Below are 13659 nucleotides of genomic sequence, written 5' to 3' on the forward strand. Positions count from 1 at the left end.
AGTACAGTAATATATTTAATCAGCCAAAAAATGAGATTAAATCATAATGCAATATCAAAATAATAAGTGTGTTAACAAAATAATGCATACACATATGTAGATGACATATTAAAAATAAGATAATCGTCATTTTACTCAGAGTAGATCTTTCTTTTTCTCTTTTCTTCTCATCCATTTTTTTTAGCCACAAATATTACGTCAGATCTCGCCTGAAGGCAACAAATCGATTAATTAAGAGAATAATGATTTTTGTGAAAAATAAGATAATTTTTTGCCGAAAATGAATTACAAACACGTTTGCGCATTACCATTATATTCAAATGTCAAATATCATATTTTATGCCATAATTATTTCAGATCAATTACATTCTTTCGTATGTTCTTGATTTTTCTCGTTTGCTCAGACCAATTATCAATATGTTTCACAAATATTAGATGTAAACATTTATATAAAGTGATATTTTTCTCGAGCACTCCAATCTCCTTTGATTTGATCGACCAACATATATGTTTATCGTATTATTTATTGGCGGTAACTATAAATAAATACAAGAAATACTAACTATAAATAAATATTTTTTATATATTTGTACTCATTACATTCTCGCTGAAGGAAAATAATTTCTTAGATAATAATTCATTTCAACGAAACTACAATTTAAATAAGTATTTTTTATCATAATTGAATTTTGAACAATAATATAGATTACAATAACATATAGATTACAATAAAAACGCAAAAATTCGGAATATTTTCACCATCGACTGGAAGAAAAAATTTTACGTGGCCGGCAACAATGGATATCTGACAAGACAAGTAATGCGGAAAAATCCGTGTTTTCTGCGCAACTCACACAAAGTTTCGAAATTAGCTTCTTTCGACTGGCTTCTCCGCTCCCAGACAAATGGCGAACATCCCGGAAGTCGGACAGGCGTCCTAATACGGGCTCTCTCCGTCCGAGAAAGGGGGTGGAAAAAGGGGGGAAACGACGCAACGGGACGAGTCGAGACTCATCTTGTCTAATGGAAACCGAGGATGCCTTAAATCCCAACTCTGACTAATTTATTTGTTGGCCCGTTCGTTGATTCTCGGTCAAGACGCCGGCGTCTCTCTCTCTCTCTCTTCTCTATCTATCTATCTCTCTCATTCTCGGAAATAACGTAATTTCGCACCGTACGACGAGCCACCCCCGTCGAGACCGTTTACCCCGGAGGTCAGGGAAAAATCGATGATCCATTACCGCGGTTACGATTGGTCCCCCGCGGCCCGGTACGCCAATCATCTCACTCCGTGTGTGCCCGGGCGCCGTCATATCCATCCACATCCCGTCCTGACAGTACCTGATTTACTCAGAGGCATACCCCGGAGAGGAAAGCTACGTCCTGACCGTCGGTCCCTCGGTGCACGTGTGCGGCGGCTCTCCGGAATTCTTCCTTTCTGTACGCGCAAATCGCGCCGCATGATGGAGATACGTAACGTTATGAAGTATTCTCTAAATTTCTTGGAGTAAAAACTGAACAATCTTATTCCAAAAGAGTGGAATTTTACTCCAAAAGAGTGAGATTTTATTTTTTTGGAGTAAAATTCCACTATCTTTTATCTAGATATATTTAAAACAAAATTATCTTCATCTGATATCTAAGATGAATTTACATATTTTTGTCTCACATCTTTATCTAGCTAATTTTAAAATTATCTGAGCACAACCCTACCCACTCGTCTCATATATGAGACGAATTATATCTAAGATGAATTTACATATTTTTATCTCACATCTTTATCTAGTTAATTTTTAAATTTCATATATGAGACGAGCGGGCAGAGTTGTGCTCAGATGATTTTAAAATTAGCTAGATAAAGATGTTAGATAAAAATATGTAAATCCATCTTAGTTATAAGATGAAGATAATTTTGTTTTAAATATATCTAGATAAAAGATAAAAGATAAGTTATATGTCGATTCATCTAGATAATTTTCTATAATTTTTAAGACTGCTTATGTAACGCACATATCTCTAACAACACACATATCCCGAAAACTTTCAGAGAACATCCTGAGGATGTTCAAATGTTCTCTGAATATCCTAAGAATGTCTTTCGGAGATAATGTGCTATTAGGGACATATACAGGTATAAATATTCGTAAAATAGGAAATCTATTATCTGAAAAAACCGGGAAAACCGGAGATTCTCAGGGATTTTCTTACGTCGAAAATATTCGGGAATTTTTTCTCATATAGAATTTTGTTGAATCTCAGTCAGAGAATTTTTTCAAAAATTGTCTGGTAATTATTTTACTGTTATTTAGCACATAAGAAACATACATATGTCTAACATATGTCCAATATATGTTTAACATATCTTTACAATATTTAAATTTTTATTAAAATCTCAAGTGACTTTCTTGACGATTTCTTTTTAGAATCAAGGTCTTATGTAAGTTTTACAGAGAAAATTGTTCAATTGTTTAATAATATTTAAATAAAATTAGTACTCGTTAAGACGTTTCTAATAAATTATATTTTGTTTTATATTATTTTTATTTTATTTGATTTTATTTTATGTTTGCGTATATCTTAGGTACAGTGATTATATATAGCACTTTATTATATTAAATTAATTTTATGATTAATAAATCAGTATTAAATTCTAAAACCACATTTTGGTAGTTTTCTTTCCTTTTCGTACAAATAAAATACATTAGATAACATATACAATAAAGAAACTTATTTTAAGAAGCTGTACAATAATAATTTTAAAATTAGCTAGATAAAGATACGAGATAAAAATATGTAAATTCATTTTAGATAAGGTATGAAGATGAGTTTGTTTTAAATATGTCTAGATAAAAAATCAAATTATATGGCAATTTATCTAGATAATTTTCTAGATAATATTTTTTAAGACTGCTTATGTAAACGCAGTTATATACATTATAAATCAGGATTAGTTAGAGTTATAAATTATAAATTATAAATTATAAATTATAAATTATAAATTATAAATTATAAATTATAAATTATAAATTATAAATTAGAGATGAATTGTAATTGTTAAAGACCTTGTAGAGATGGACTGACAGTTGCCTACAGTTTCTGGTCAAAAGCAACCTCCGCAGAGAGAAATCAATTAGAAAGAAAAAGAGCATACTTTTTAGTGCTTTCAAAACCATTATTGTCCGGATTCTTCAAAAGAGAAACGTACTAAAAAGAATGTTTCTTCTTTCTCTAACCTTCTCTGGACATAGTCTGCTATGTATATAATAACCATATATTTTCTGAGAGAAACTAAAAGGCAAAGACCTGACAATTTCAGGACTCTATTTTAAAGTTCAGTTTGCCACCAAGTGAAGACGAGCAAGAAAAAAATAATTCTGCGACTATCAGAAGTCTACATATTCTTAGAGTTCGAAATTGATTCGTCTATGTTGAAACAAACTCTTGGTTTCTTAAAAAGGTTCTAGAAAAGAGGTACCGTTGTTTTTGTACAAATTTTCATGTTAATACAACATTAAACAATAAAAAAAAATAAATGGCTAAATAAGAAATAAAGGACGAAATTTTAAAAATAAAGGATAAAATTGAGTTTCAGATAAATAAATTTTAGAAGATAGCTCGACATAAAGAACTGTCCTTTAAAACAAAAGACAAGTGGTCATAGCTACGTATTGCTTGTTCACATCTATATAAGTGGTGTTGTGCTTAGATAATTTTAAAATTAGCTAGATAAAGATGAGACAAAAAATATATGTATTCATATTTTTATTTATAAATTTTTATCTCTTATTGCTTAAGTATGTTTATATGCTATGATTCTAAACCATAATTATCTAAAAATTATTCTAATAATTTATAGTAAAGGTAATACTTTTTTCATCTAAGATGCAGATATAAATAATACATATTTTTTTATCTACAAAGATAAGATGACGCCAATTTTATTATCATAATCATACAGAATTCAAGAAACCATGCAAACAAATTTGATCATGTCTTATCTATAAAATACTTAATCCCATTGCTAGTCGTATAACGTCACAAATTGTGCAGAGATCGAAGCGCGACGTCGACGTCACTTTTTATTATTTACAGAAACGTTCGAAATGTCGAAATCTTTCATCTGAAAAAAGCATTTGGAATCGATCTCTCCTTTTCGACACGTGCGAGATTTCTATATTGAAAAAGCTCGCATCTTTGTCCAGAAAAAACCGATTAACCTTTTCTGTCGCGCGTTACATGTATATACAGGGTGTCTCATTTTAATGTCCTACCTCTAACTTTTTTATTTTTGATTGTAGAAGAAAATGTTTCAGACAAAAATTGTATAGTTTCGAGGAGGACATAAGATAGTGCCATTAGTTTGACCTTGAATAGTTGCTTGAAGGTCACGTAAAGGTAACCTTCAATTTCTTAAAATAGAACTACCTACTTTTTATTACTTATTCTTTTAGCTTACAACGAGAACTTTCTCAAATTTCCCTATAATAAGTATCTTTTCGTTAAGAACTTTTTAAGTTATAAGGCAAGATCAAAATTAAAATGTGAGATTAAAATGGGACACCCTGTATATATATATATATATATATATATATATATATATATATATGTTCTCTTTTATTCGACAAAATTTACTCACGGCTTTCAGTTGCAGTCGAGCGTGTTAACGGTGTTGCACGAGAGCAAATGCAAGATTATTGATGTATTAGCCCTTTTTTCCCTCTCTCTTACCTTCGATTGTGTAATGAGAAAAGGGATTGATCGCTCCGCTCGCGCCATTTTATTCGAAGAGGACGATAATCAATATGCATACGGTAACAGGATTACCGGGCGATTTTGAATAAAAATGCATCGATAGCTTTGTACGGTGCGTGTATGTGTGCAGTGACAGCTTCGATTTCAAACCGACAGTCGGAGTTTTCTAATCCACTCCCGTGATTCGGTCGATACGTACAGATAGGTACATTCATAGGTAGATAGATGCATTCTTCCTCGATCGGAATTCTTTTTACGGCCCAGTTTGCATTTCGCAATTTATTCTAAGTGAGGCATCGGCTACGAAGGCACTTTTATCAGACAAGTCCTTCGGACAAAATGCGCCCTGTCATCTACAAATGTTATTGTTACTCAAGGGGAAAAACGAATTGCAATGTTCCTGCCAATTATTTCTCTATTATTTTTATATTTATTTTTTATATTATTTTTTTATCATTTCTGTTATTTCTTTTATTGTTTTTGTATCTATTTTAATCTATTTTTATTTATAGCCAATTTTTTAGAGTTTTTTTTATAACAATAAAATGTGTAATCAATAACACTAGTTTACAGTCCAAAATATTTTAAAACATACAAAGTGTTTCTTATAGATTTTTGGACGCTAAAAATGATGCCGCAAATCAAATTTCACTAGCACGTCAGATTTCCAAAATAACTGAAATTTAATATGTATAAAATAACTTTTTTGCAATATTTGAGATTTTTTTGTAAAAAGAATAGTCCAGTCAAATTAGATCAAAATATGTATAGCAATTTAAAACAATAACCGGTAAAAAGCTAAAAATTGGTGGAGACCTTTATTTTGGCATACTATTGAACATACTGAAAGTCCGGACCTCTATCTGCAGGGCTCAATCCGTTATCTTGAAAAAAAGGTGCTCCAATTCAGTTTTTTCTTCATATCTCGGTAATCGTTGGTCCTAGTGTATTGAAGGTTATAATAAAAAATGAAGCTCATTAAATTCTCTATAAAAAAGGTCCAATACATTTTTTTCATATCTTTAATAGTTTCTATGACGCGGACACTAACCGCCGCTAAATGATAACGGCGTGGTGTGGCGCAACGAGTCAGACGCGTCTATCGCGAGTTACAAATGTTTGAATTCGCAGATTTAATTTTTGCAGTAAAAAAATTAATACACATTTTTGACTCGTTGCGCTGCACCGCGCTATTATCACTTAGCGGCGGCTAGTTTCAGCGGCATAGAAACTATTACAGATATGAAAAAAATGTATTGGACCTTTTTTATAGAAAATTTAATAAGCTTTATTTTTTATTATAATCTTTAATACAGTAGGATCAACGATTACCGAGATATGAAGAAAAAACTGAATTAGAGCACCTTTTTCTCAAGATAGCGGATTGAGCCCTACAGATAGAGGTCCGGACTTTCAGTATATTCAATGGTATGCTAAAATAAAGGTCTTCACCAATTTTTAGCTTTTTACCGATTATTTTTTAATTTTTTGCTAATTTGACTGGACTATAAAGTTATATGGAAAGTCTGATCTAATGTTATGAATGTATCGTTCAGCCCCTATAAAATGCATTTTTTTTATTTCACTATCTTACTTTTTAATCATGTTATGAAAGATTAAAGCTGGAAATTACTTCTTATATATGGAGATGCTCTTAAAGAAATAAAGACGAAAAATTTTTTTTCTTAATATTACCATTATTTGTCTCCCTTTAGATCATATGATTTCTGTCTGGACCATTTTTTCAAAAATGCAATTGTTTTAAAATTTTTAAGATAGACAATTAAAGTGAGACATCCTATATATATAAGTATACATTTAATGGAATCTGTCACGATAAGTTACATTGTGTATATATATCAAGAGTCCTAAACTACAAATTATGAATATTTGCGGAATATTTGCTATCTCAACAAAACTCTATATTTAAATAATGATTGAAGAGTAAAATATTGAAATAAAAAAATGCATTTTATAGGGAATGAACAGTGCATTCATGACATCTGATCGAAATTACAAATGACGTTAACTTATTTCACAAAAAAACTCAAATATCACAAAAAAGCCATTTTTGCATATTAAACCTTAATTATATTTCGCAAATTTGACATGCTGATAAAAATTGACTTGCGGCATCGTTTTAAAAGCATCTCAAAATTTATAAGAAACACCTTGCCTGGTTTGAGATAATAAATAAATTAATTTTTATAAACTAATGTAATTATAATTTTATTTTGAATCGTATATTACTAAAGACATATTTTTAAAAATTACAATTATTAATTAATTGAATACATTGAACTACTACTGCGTACACTATAAGAAAAAAAAATAAGTTAATTATCTCACAGCCATTCTAATGTCAAATTTAAATGGAAGAAACGTGTTAATTCTTTAACACATCCGTGTATTTTTTATATAGTCGAAACGTTTTAATTAAACGCTCGCGATAATTTCTTTTCGTTAATACCGTCATACATACTGTCTCTTACGTAATATCGGTTCAATTATTCGCACTCGCAGCCAGCGCGCGCGTGGCGTGTGTTTGACAGGTGACGGTGCAATTGTTTGTCGTTAAAGGTTCGACGGGAGAGGAAGGAAGGGGAGAAAAAAATTCGGCGCCGTTTTCATTAAACGGCGGCTACCCGCCGAACAAAAATTGCGCTTTTCCGCCAGCTGGTCGCCTGATATTAACAACGTAACAATGCGCGCTCGTGAGACCCTTCCCTCTCTCCCTCAACCCCCTTTTCTCGCAAAAAAGTGCAAGTGCGACGGAAACGATGCGAGAGCTGCAAAATTGTTTTCATTTTCGCGTTGTCGCGCTTGTTAACGCGCTCGTTTACCCTCGCTCGCGCTCAGCTGACTAATGTCAGCATTGACATTAGTCGGTTGAGCGAGAGTGTAATCAACCCTCGCGACAAATCGACGATTCTCGTCGTTGTATCGCGATATCTCTCGCTTAGCTGACTAATGTCATCCAGACGTGGCATTAGTCAGCTGATCGTGAGCGGTAAAATTTTCAACGGCAAAATCGCAACCTACACTGTAAAAAAATATGTAATATATTACACAAAAATATGTCAAATTACATCATTAATAAGTGTAAAATTACACGAAAAATAATAGAAATGTTTATCTTTTCATTATTTATTATGTAATTTTACATTTATTATTTATTATGTAATTTTACATATTTTTAATGTAATATTACATATTTTTTTTACAGTGTACGTAACAAGTGTACTTCTGTGTTTATTGATCGAAAAATAAAATTAGATTTGACTATAAATCTGTTAACTTGACTATACTCTGTTAATTAAATCTGTTGACTATACGGATTGTTTATATATCTGAAATTATAAGCTACGCACAGTGTTTGCTGTTATCTAAATAAAATATTACAGATGATCATTAGATGAAATTTTGGCGTCCATCTTATCTTTATATAGATAATAAAAATGTTTTATCTATAGCTGCATTTTAGACACAAAAAAAGTGTTATCTTAATTAAATTATCTACAATAATGTTCGGATAATTTGGTTTGAAGTCATAGCACATAAAGATACTTTAGTAATAATGCTTAATTAGTAAGCAATAAAAATTTATAAATAAAAATATGAATACATTTTTATATATACTTTTATAATTTACATTTTTTATAATTGTGTTTATATCGTCGATAATATTATTTTTAAGCGCTCTTAAAAATAATATTATCTGGAAATTATTTAGATGAATTGTCATATAATTTTATCTTTTATATCTAGATATATTTAAAACAAAATCATCTTTATCTTATCTAAGATTTTACATCTTTTTATGTAGCTAACTTTAAAATCATCTAAGCACAACACTGCTAATAACACAATTTATTAATATTAATACTTTATCTGTGGAAAAGGATTTATCAATCTATATAGCCAATCACAAAATATGAATTAAAAAAATCAAAATAATAAACAATCCGTATAGCCAATAAATAGATTTATAGTCAAATCTAGCTTCACTTTTCTATTAAGAAGACGAATTTAATCTGACATCGCTTTAAAGATGCGAAGGAATCCTTTTGCTTCCAAAAACAAAGGCATCGGTTCCACTTACGTGCATTTTCATTTATAAATTAAGAAGGGAAAGGGGAGGCGCGATTATCATCTTGGTAGCAATGCAAATGCATAACGCGATGAAAATGCATGAAGATGCAAAGTGTGACGAAGTTCGCTAATAACGTCATCAGCCGCGGGATGCTCTTGCTCCGTGTTTAAACCGTGAAATATAATCATTGTGACTGTGCGGGAGAAGAAGAGGAGGGTTTAAATTATATATTAACATTTTTTTTTTTTCGCAAAAATGACGTCATTGTCGAGCTTTTTTTATTTTTTAATACTTGGACCATGACGACGACGATGCACGATTTTTTCGCAAAAATGACGTCATTGTCGAGCTTTTTTTATTTTTTAATACTTGGACCATGACGACGACGATGCACGATGACGGGCCTCTCTTTCACGGATGAGGAAAACCGTGTCCTCGATAAGGTACACGTACTACGCGGCGGATCGTGACCGAGTCGGGGTAGTTAATCCAGAGGATAAAGCTTGTACGCATAAGCTTGTGCACATGATCCTGTGCTAAAGATCCGTCCCGATGTACGGGGATCCGCGTATCCTCGGATTTATATAGAGTCGATTGAATCGAGAAATTGTGCTACACCGATTGTAGACCGATTTCTCAAGCCAACGGAATGCAAAGCGAATCCCGGGCAAACGTATGATCCGCTAATATCCCGTTTGCTTGGATAGATCAGAGAGAGAGAGAGAGAGAGAGAGAGAGAGAGAGAGAGAGAGAGAGAGATTAATCCCGGAAAGTCACTCCTTAATATTAAAGACAGGATCAATAAGTTTGATATGTATTTAAAAATCGAGTCAATAATCAAGTTTCATTTTTTAGGATTCATGTAATACTCGTTAGAAATAATAATTTATATACTATATATTCTTGCAAAGTGATCGAATTTAGATCAGTTATATTCAATATTTTAGATCGAATCCTTGCAAATTCTATAATAGTACTTATAAGTACTTCTATATTTATCTATTATAATCTAGTATAATTTTGGTATTATGTTATCTTTATATAGATAATAAAAATATGCATTATATCTGTATCTTCTTAATAAAAAAAAGTGTCACTGTAAAACTATCTATACAATAACAAATAGTTTGCTTTAGAGTCACCACATAAAAATACTTAAGTAGTAGAACTTAAGCAATAAGCGATAAAATTTACAAATAAAAATATAAATATATTTTATATCTTTTTCATGATTTACATTTTTTTAATAACTGAGTTTACATAAGCGGTCTTAAACATAATATTATCTGAAAATGATCTATAAATTGCTATATAATTTTATCTTTTATCTAGATATATTATATATTTAAAATAAAATCATCTTTATCTAACAATAAGATGAAATTACATATCTTTATCTAGCTAGTTTTAAAACCATCTAGTCTTAAAACCATAAGCACAACATTGTACACGTCAATTTGAGGCTTAAAAATTTAATACAAGGTCGCCGCAAATATACATATCTAACATTATCTCATTATTATTTTAACAATTAATTAATAATGTTCCAGTGATCACATGATGAGATTCTGAGATCAAGGCGTATTTGTAGACATAAGGAATATAAACCTATTCTTTCTTGATTTTTCATAGTTACATCGTACCTAATAATCATGCCGGAATTTATAACATTCTGGCCTTCGATCATATTCCATGATGAAGGCGTAGCTTTTGAATAATCACAAAATGTATTTAGCCGCAATGACATCTTTTTCATTAAAAAAATTAATTTTTACACTTAAAACTGTTGCTGTATATTCTCGACGGCCATATTTGTTTTGCTTTAGGGGCGCCTCTCTTACCGCGGTAGACGTTTTTTTTTTCGCCAATACTTAACGGAGAGAGAATGCTATAGATATTCCCTGGAGACCTTGATCGCGCTTCCGTTGATATGATAAAAAATCAACGCGAACATAACGGGAACATTCTGCTCTCTAGGAGGTGAATAAGAACAGGAGGAGCGTATTCCTCTCAAGATTTGTGGCTCTCAGGACGAAATTTATTACGGCTCGCCCGGCATGTTATCCGTATACATAAAATAACAGAGCGCTTATACATCGCGTGTGCCCTCCTGTTGCATCGCGTAGTCTCAATTCCAGTCCTTTCGGGTCCGACTGTGTGTATGCGACGAAAATTCGTTCCGTCCCCGAAATATATTCCACCCCCTCCTCTTTGTCGTTTCGTTAAAAATTGAAGAGGAAAGTACGCAGAGGCAGTCTTCGCGCAGCGATAATATCTTTCTCTCTCTTTCTCCGGAAGAAAGTTATATGCGCCATTTACGTGGGGCTCTTTGCGAGTTACAAAAGTCTCTCTCCGTTTTTGCAGCTGTAAACACACATACATACACACACACAGGTGGAAACGAAAACACATACAAATTGTATTTTCATTTACTTGCTTCGCACAAGGGAGAGACTTCTGTCTGGACATGATAATCCAAAACTGCACGTATTCTTTAAAGCGTAATAATTTCGAGATGCACTCCTCATATTGTATATTTTTTTTATTTGACAATTAAGTGTGGAAATTGAAAAAAAAAAATACATTGTATTTGTAAATAAAATAATATATTTTGCATCTTTGTGTGTATAATATATTTGAATACATAAATTGTTCAAGTAATTCGTTTAATGTTTATTTTTCTATGTAAATACTAATCAATTTTATTGTACGATAATCTTGCACAATTTGTATTAAGGGGATGCCGGAGTAAATTTTTTTTCCTGTTTTATCGACAAAATGTGAGGTTAGATAAAGTGCACACATGAAAATGTAGGATGAGTTATTCTCGTTTACTAGGCTTCCAAATTGATATCTAAACATTCACTTATATTCCTTTATCTAATGCCAAATCTGGCCTGGTCTTACTTTGTATGTACAAGTTGCCAATAAAAAGAATAACCTATTTATACTTTATCTAACCTTACATTTTGTCGATAAAACAAGGAAAAACTCACTCTGGCATCCCCTTAAATACCATATATTATATTATGTTTTACATCCATTAATATTTAAATTAAAATATGTAAATATACATAAAATCCATAATATTTACCGATTTTTAATACTTTAATTTAATTATTTAATATAATCATTTTTAAACAATCATATATAGTAGGCCAACTAAACGAGCAAATAAATAAGATGTAAAAATTTTTTTATTAATAGTTAAATCATTAAATTAACATTCCGTTACAGAATCGATATAAATTGTAAACGTTTCGACTGCACTACAGTCTTTATCAATACATAAAAATTAAATATTAAAATATAAAGTTAGATGTTAAAAATACAAAGTTAGTTAAATATTAAAATATAAAATTGAAACGATTCTTCGCTGTTGACCAATAGATATGCAAGGCGATTGGTCTGAGATGCCAAGTTATGAGACATTTGAGCATGCTACGGATATAATACGCGAATTAAATCAATGTCAGAAAATATTAAAAAATCTTTCAACTTACATTATCGTTTTAACAAGTCCTTTTCCCCGATATTTCAAGTGTGTGTTGCGAAGTCTGAATACCAAATGTCAAAATAGAGAGCGTGATGTATTTATTTATTACCAATGTTTTTTCTAAATTATGATTCAGCAAATTTTTTAAGTATGTCAAAATAACTACTGTCTAACAATTCGGTGTCTGTATTTAAATTAATTCCATTTTTCTGTTCTTTAATGTGGATCATTTCAGATATTAGTCTTTTATGGTAATTCTTTTCATGATCCATAATTTTAATATTGTCCCAGTCAAATGTATGTTGTTCGTTTAGAATGTGTTCCGTGATAACCGAATGTCTAGCAGAGTCTGATTTAATATTATTTTTATGTTCTTTAAGTCTCGTTCCTAACTGTCTTTTTGTCTGTCCGACATATGTGGCGTCACAATCGTTGCAATTCAATTTGTAAATAACGTTAGAATTCGTGGGGCAATTATTTTTGTCCTTTTGAACTCTTATGAAGTCACTTAATTTTTTAATGCAACGATATCCTACCACTACGTCAGGTCTTCTTATTGCTGAAGCAACTTTCTCAGATATTGATTCTATATATGGTATGACAAAATATTTAATGTTAGTATTAGTATTATTAGTATCTGTTATATTGTTATTATTAGGCTTGTTAAATTTCTTAGTTGAGAGATTTTTTAATCTGCGTTTTATTTCTGTGAAAATTAGATCAAGAGGATAACCGTTGGATAGCAAAATGTTAATAGCTTTCTCTATATTTTTTTTGTGAAATTGCGGATGTGATAGTAATAAAGCTCTATCTACCAAGTTATAAATTGTTCCTATTTTATGACAAGTCGGATGATTTGAAAAAAATGAAAGTAATCTACCTGAGAATGTCTTTTTGTGATACCAATCTAAATAAATTTTGTTATCTATTACTTTGATCATTATGTCTAAAAAGCTTATACAACGATTATCCTCCTTTTCCAATGTAAATTGTAGTCTATCGTTATAATTGTTGAATTCGTTCAAAACATATGTAATGTTGTCAGCGAAAGTGCATAAAATAATGTCGTCTACATAACGGAAATAGAAAGTCATTTCGCAATTTAAATTACTAATTACTAATGTTTCCAAGTCCTGCATGACTATATCGGCAATGATCGGAGAAAGTGGGGAACCCATAGGAGTCCCATAAATTTGTTTGTAAGTTATGTTATTAAAAGTGAAAAATGTAGAAGTTAATATAAATTTTATCATACCTATGAATTCATTTTTGGGAATCTTTGTGTGTGACTCTATAAAATGTCATCTATTATTGATAC

The sequence above is a fragment of the Nylanderia fulva genome, unplaced genomic scaffold (genome assembly GCF_048542155.1).
Source record: "Nylanderia fulva isolate GAGA-0341 unplaced genomic scaffold, ASM4854215v1 Scaffold129, whole genome shotgun sequence".
Lineage (NCBI taxonomy): Eukaryota > Metazoa > Arthropoda > Insecta > Hymenoptera > Formicidae > Nylanderia > Nylanderia fulva.